Source organism: Ixodes scapularis, unplaced genomic scaffold, assembly GCF_016920785.2.
Source record: "Ixodes scapularis isolate PalLabHiFi unplaced genomic scaffold, ASM1692078v2 PGA_scaffold3__209_contigs__length_174095766, whole genome shotgun sequence".
NCBI lineage: Eukaryota > Metazoa > Arthropoda > Arachnida > Ixodida > Ixodidae > Ixodes > Ixodes scapularis.
In genome coordinates this window covers 150,321,204-150,328,657 of record NW_024609868.1, presented here as the reverse complement: position 1 = coordinate 150,328,657, position 7,454 = coordinate 150,321,204, and positions in this window count along the sequence as shown.

Below are 7,454 nucleotides of genomic sequence, written 5' to 3'. Positions count from 1 at the left end.
ACATGGTCTGTGGCACTGGTTTGGCTGGCTCTCTGACGATCGAAAAGACCCGTCTTACGCTCAGGTGGCTTCTTCTTCTTCTCCAATTCTTCTCTGGAACCAATTGAAGGGATATGGGCTAGAGGGAACCATGGTTAAGTTTCTAGAATAGGTTGATACGGAAAATAGGGGTGATTATAACATGGGAAGCCGAAACTACAAGACCAGCAGCAATAAAAAGATATCTCAGACAGGTTTGGCCATTGTCTCCCCTGGTCTTTATGATATACCTCAGTAAGATGGGGAAAAGTTAGAACAGTGCAACCTAGGTTTTGATCTGACCAACACGAAGGAAGGACATAAAGTAGATCAAATATTGCCACGGTTAATGTATCAGACGATATTGAACTAGTATCAGAAAGTCGTGACACAATACGGGAACTCATCAGGATTTGCAGCAGAGAAGGGGACAATTTAAGACTAAAATTTAGTAGGGACAAGTCGGGTATAATCCCAGTCGGTTATAAAGACAAGAAGGGGGAACCCCTTGAGATAGGGGACACATTGATAGAACACATAGAAAAGTACAAATATCTGGGAATATGGTTAAGTGAAGGAAGACAGTGTCTAAAACACCATGAAGATATTGTAATAAAGAAGGGGAAACGAGATTCAGCTGTCATGAAACACAGGGCACTATGGAACTATAATAGATGTGAAGTCGTTAGGGCTGTAAGGAAGGGAGTCATGGTGCCAGGACTGTGATTTGGGAATACGGTATTGTGTATGAGGTCAGAAATCCAGGCAGGTTTAGAGATACAGCAAAGGAGTGTGGGTGGGTTGGCATTGGGGGCACATGGGAATACACCAATTGAGGGAGTACAGGGGGATATGGGTTGGGCATCTTTCGAGTAGAGAGGCGATAAGTAAAGTTAAATTTGAAATAAGACTAGGTGAAATTGAGGAGACACGGTGGGCAAGGAAAGTGTACAAGTAGCTATATATAAAAAGTCTAAACACTAAGTGGACAAACCGAACCCGCAAGCTGATATTTAAGTACATTCAACGAGATGGAGCCGATCAGAGCATATCAGAAGAAAAGGGAGTAAAGGAAACAAAAAGGAAATTGTGGGAAGAGAGAATGCAGGGGAAATCAGCTTTAACAATATACAGGGCATAAAAACAAAAAAAAATAAAAAAGGAACTGCTGTATGATAATTCAATGGGGAGCTCTTTGTTGTTTGAAGTTAGAACGGGGGTGCTACAAACGAGAACGTAAAGGGCTAAATTCCAGGAAGTGGACTCTCTGTGCGACGTATGTAACCGCGAAAGGGAAACGATAGAACATGTAATTTTAAGGCGCACGGGGCTTCGTCCCACCCTCTTGAGCGGATAACTACGGATTGGGAGGGGGCACTGGGTTTTCCGGACATGGATGGACAAATGGATAGAGAAAGAATTGCAGTAACTAAGAGGAGATTGGAAGATTGGTTGAAAAGATCTAGGGAAGGATAAACAAAATGATATAAATAAGCAATATAATCACTTTAAAAAGGGGGGTGGGGTTGTGTTAGAACAAAATTTATACAATTTAAAAAAAAAAGAAGGGATGACGAAATGTAAGGCTAGGTGGCACAAGCTGCTGCCCGTTACAAAGGGTATAGCCCTTACCATCCATCCATACTCTGTCTTCTTTGCTAGTCTATACTAGTGAAGCGGGCTAGCTTACTAACCCCTGGATAGGTATTATTGGCACTGCTAAACTGTAATTTGTGGGACACGGCTATCATATAGCACTGTTGTCACTGTCATCCGCATGTACACTTTTTCAAAGATAGTTCACCTGCTCGTCCTATGGCAAGACTTAAGTATGTTCTTTTATTTTTATTTTTAGAAGAAAAATAGGAATGGAACGAGCATAATTTTTTTTGGATATTTAGGATGCTTAGAGCCTGTCGAATGAGTTATCACCAAGAACAGACAATCTGAGAAACATCTTTAGTGCACCTTTAAGTCAGTACCTGTGTTTGCCTTTTTGTGTGCCTGCCTGTTTGTGTCCTTGTTTTTTCTGCCATTAGTCTGTTCTCCTGAACAAGTCAATGAAGTGAAAACAATAGACAAAATGTCTTGTAGGCCCAGATACGTACCTCACCATCTTGGACAGCAAAGAGAGGTGGCCAAGAGGAGGCCACGGCCTCACCAGGTGGAGCAGCCACTGCAGCACCTAGGATAGCAAATTAAAGGTTAGAGCGACGAGTAACATCAAGGTCTTGATTTCTTTATACGCTAGGACATACTGTAGCTGTAATAAAGACAAAGACAGCCGCACAACATATTCAAAATGACGTGCAATGCAGTATAAATAAAGCACAATATTCCTTCACAACGTCAATCCAGCCCTATGCTCAGGAGCTATGTTAGTCAAAACATTAAACCCCATTTCTTTGTTGTAGTAATAGCAGGAAGCATGCATATTCCCAAACAAAATGTATGCTACAGTTGCTAATAGGGTGAGATTTCAGCAATGCATGCCCTCAAAATGTTTCGTAATTTCACTCCACCAGTAAATCACTTTCACTTGTTTTAAGATTTTCAGACCATTAGCAAATCGCTTTAACTTGATTTATGACGATGCAAACCTGTAGAGGTAATGTCAGCTTTTTCTTGCGGTACTTTTAGTAAGGTGACACAAGGGCTGCGGTCACTACCATTAAGGTGGTATTGTTGCTTATGATGTTGCCACAGCCAGGCTGCTTTATGCACTAAATAAATGAACACTACCTTTTGAAATCACGCCTTTAAGATAGTATTTATTCATGTGGGATACTGGCAACCTTTCCAACTCTCGTTGTTACAACTACTCGCCTGTCAGGTAAGCAATGACTGTATCGTGCTACGCTGCATAAAGAAGTCATGAAATGATGTCTTCCTGTTCTGTCATCAACCATTTGTTTAGTTAAAAGTCTGACTATAGTAGTATGACAGTGTTGTCCTGCCCCTAAAAAAGCAACTTTTGATCCCTCTGCTCCTGTGTGCAAAGAGGGTGAAACACTAATTTCTTAACGGTAGAAGGGCCTGAAGCATGTGAATAACCGTACTGGGCAGAGCCTCTCCTGAACAATCAATTGACTTGCTCCACTAAATTGAGATTGTCACTACCTGCAACTACATTATCAGCAGTTCAGATTGCAAATACATAATTGGATTTGGGCCCACCAGCACTGTCATCCTGTCAGTAAATTAATATCTGCTTTTATACAGATGAAAAACAAATTAAGATTTGCAATGTACAGTCGGAGGCGTCTTGGGCAACGACTCAGCAAAATCTCGATAATACAAATCTCTCCCCCCCATTCCACTCCACCCACTCCCCTCACATTAAGTGACCCAAATATTAACCGGCAATGCAATTTGTCACTACGTATTGCACCATCTAGCGGCTGCAAAATAAAAGACCGGGTAGGCCAGGACAGCCCGGATCGCAAGGACTGCAGGCGGGTGCATTTAGAAACCAAGTGTGAATGTGGCATTTTGGATCGGCGTCAGCCTTTTTGGGAACCGTTCTTCTTAAAAGTAAGTCCCGGCTTCACGTCTCCATGAACCCAGCGGGTTTCTGTAGCATCTTGCCTACTCCTATAGGAGTAGGTGAGATGCTACAGGAACCCGCTGGGGTTCGATAGGGTTCCCCCAAAAAATAAATGTCGCTACTGCTGCGTGAAAGACTGTCACAGTCACGAAGGCGACTCAAGCGTCAAACTATACCGCTTCCCCTCGAGATCTTCGGAAGTGACACGGCAACAGAAGTGGATCACTGCAGTGTGATGCATCAGGTAAGTAAATTCTACAGTAATTGTTGCTGTTGAAGTGAACGAAAATAGATGTGCAGGCTTGGAAAGTGGTCTGACAAACTTGTTTTGCAGACTACTCAGCAAAATAACAATTTTATACAAGTTGTTCTACGAGGCTTCCTCCTCCTCGACCCGTCTTACCCTTGCCCTTCGTTCTTAGGTTGCAACAGACTATAGACACCACATAGGGAAATACAACAGGAACAATTGGGCCGATTGTTGCTTCGCTGTGACGTCCAGAATCAGGCGATCAGGCCTTCAAGAAGCGAGAGGCCCGTCCCGGCAGTCGTAGTCGAATGTGCGCATAGCCGTTCGGCACACGCGCGGTTGTAACCAAAACCTTCCAAACCTGCGAGTTCTCAAATAGTAAATTTTCGCAGCACATAAAGCTTTGTCTGTTTCGGCAACAAAATTTAACGCTGAATCTGGTAACAAATGTGACGGCATGCAGAAAACAGGATGCGTAAGTTTTTCTTTAGAAAGAGCTCAAGTGAAGCGTAAATATCCTTCTCACATGTGCACTTTGTTGCCTGTCACCTTTTCACACCAGGCTTGCATATCACGGTACAGCCATTGTAACGCGCATACTGTTCTCTAGCATGCAGAGTATGTTTCTAATTACTCACATTTTCTAGCCGGGGGCGAGCGCGAGGAAACAGGAAGAGCGTGCCGCAGCAGGCTGGGGCCGCGCAGGAACGATGGAGCCGTTCTGGCTGGTCTGGCTCATGGCGACTCCTGGAGCGTTCCGCCAGCGAGGTTCAGATCAGGACCGGCGGAAACGGCGAGCCCTGGCCACAACGACCTAGGCCATGACGATCCCGGAGTGGTTCCGCAGCGAGACTGACTGTGATAGCCCGGAACAGCTTGCTTACGCAGCGCTGGCGTGGGGAGGACGATCCGCAGGCCTGGACACGGACAGCGACTGCGAGCTCTGAATGACGGGCGACAACCCGGCTCGGCGGGCCGCAGTGCCGGCTCTCGAAGACGGACAACTGGGAAGTATAGTAAACCGATTCGCAATCTTCTCGTTGTATTGTGTCACTCCCTGGGAGACGAGCGAAGCACATGCCGATAGCGCGGCGATTATTACAGAGAGACCCCACAAGTAGTGAAGACAACTCAAACTGGTGTCCAAATGACAACTCTAGAATATGCTTGCCGGCTAGCAATGCTGGGTAACAAAGACTTTCGAACTGATAGCCGCCCGGAAATTTTTCTTCTGTAAAGCTATATACCCAGGCTCGAATCGTTCACTGAAAATAAAGCTACAAGTGTCTCAGCAGACCTAATAATGCGAAATCCCCACATGGTAATGCAGCAAGCACAAAAAGAAACAAAGAAATATCCTTAGTCCTTACCTTTTCTCCCACGACCGTTTTTTCCTTCGCGCTCAGCAGCTCGCTGGCTGGCGGGGCAAATTGCCCAGTGTGCACAGACGCCGCCGACGATTCCTAGCACTTCTAGCAACACTAAAGTTTTCCTTTCGTTTTTATTTTTATTAACCCTTTTAGGTACTTAAAAAAATGTTTGTGTATTTTAGGACACATTCAATATAAAAATAGCGTTTTTGGGAGCCAAAGCAATACTCATGCAAAATGTTTAACGTATCTTAGGAAATATATTTACTGGTTTCGGTTTCGCGGTCTCGACTTTTCGCCGCGAGGGGTTTCCAAATACTCCGTCGCTCCGTCGGCTGCGATGTGCATGGCGGCGCCCAAGATGCGTATCGTCCACGCCGTGCTACGCACGTCGACCTTATGTTACAAAGGTGAGCAGTACTTTGCTCTGAAATATGCTAATTTTGAATTTTTACAAGTTCTGGATTCCATAGCGCTGACGTATTTTACCCTGAAACGTATGAAGGTCGGGGGGGGAAAAAAAGTACATAGTAGATATGCGAAGGCTCTTTCACATGCTCTGATTCTCGCCCGAAATCGGTGCGATTTCTAGTATATGTGCGATTAAAATCGCAGTCGCACTGTCGCAGCGGCTCTGCAACTGGTTTCCACCATGTTGGTATTTTGCCGCAGAGCCGGTGCGATCGCTTTCTCGTCAATCAGCCGTTCATTAGCCAGCTTTCATCCGCGAAAATAAATGTAGCCACATAAAAACTTCTGATTTAATGCTTCGTTATTATAAATTTCTGGTTACATATTGCATTCCTAAAACATGTATGCTTATTAAGACGTTTTTGTTGTATTTTAGACAAAGTGAAACTCGTCGCGTCCGTGTCCGAAGCGCCAGCCGCTCCGACAGAAATCGCGCTGTTGTTGGAGCATGTGAAACCAAACATTGCGATCGCACTCGCTGCGTCGGCTGTCGCACAGATTTTTTTTTTTTTTTCGCACAGTCGCTGCATGTGAAACTGTCTTAAGAGAGGAGTCGCATAGTAGTTCTGTGATTTCTGTGGTGTTCTGTTCCGTGCTTAGATTTAGCAGTGTTTCAGTAGTTTACTTTAGGGGCGGGCGTTCACTCTGAATTTTACATACCTGTGCACGAGGAATCGGCTGTAATTGTCGGGAGAAAGCTTCCTGTTTGGCGTGGTTTAGCACATCCCTGTTTTCTGGTAGCATTTGACGTGGTGCTCTTTTCTTTTAGGCTTCGTATTCTACTGCTACCCGAAGGAAATTCCATCGGGATCTTTCTACCAGACACGGTGTCGCGATCGTCCCTGTGTGGTTTTGATTCCAGAAAGTGGAACAGTGTCTGATGCGGGATCTAGTGATGGTGAAGTGAGTGACGGTGACGAGGAGAACTTGCCAACGAAGGGCCTAACAACAGAACTTCCAAGCGATAACGAAACTGAAGGTAGAACGCCCGCCTGTTCACTTCTGTCAACGTCAAGAAAGAAGCAAAAGTCACCGCCGCAAGTTTTTGACTGGGGAAAAGAAGACCGGTGTTTTCTGGAGCCTGCGGAACCCATGTTTACGGCCTCTGATGATGTCAAATCCCGACTGAAATATTTTCAAGTTTTCATTGATGACAAGCTGCTGACGATTGTTGACGAGACAAACCTGTATTCTTTCCATCAGGCTATTGCATATAGGTAAACGTTTGTTACACTGTGCCAACATGCTTACGCAAAGTACATATTATTTGAAGTGAATCGTTGCATCGCCCCTTCAATTAAGCACCTTACAAGCACAATACAGCGAGAAGATTGCGAATCGGTTTACTATACTTCCCAGTTGTCCGTCTTCGAGAGCCGGCACTACGGCCCGCCGAGCCGGGTTGTCGCCCGTCATTCAGAGCTCGCAGTCGGTGTCCGTGTCCAGGCCTGCGGATCGTCCTCCCCACGCCAGCGCTGCGTAGGCAAGCTGTTCCGGGCTATCACAGCCCGAGTCTCGCTGCGGAACCACTCCGGGATCGTCATGGCCTAGGTCGGTGTGGCCAGGGCTCGCCGTTTCCGCCGGTGTAGGACGCCGATCTCACTACCCCTCCGCTCCGACTACGGTAGTGGTTTTGGCGTACGCCAAAATCAATACCGTAGTCATTTCGGCGTACGCCATAGTCAATACCGTAGTCTTTTTCGCATACCCCAAACACACTACCCTTACGCCAAATTCAATACCTTGAATAACGTCGGCTGAGCAGGGGTTGAGCCAGTTGAGCTCCGCATTTCGCTAA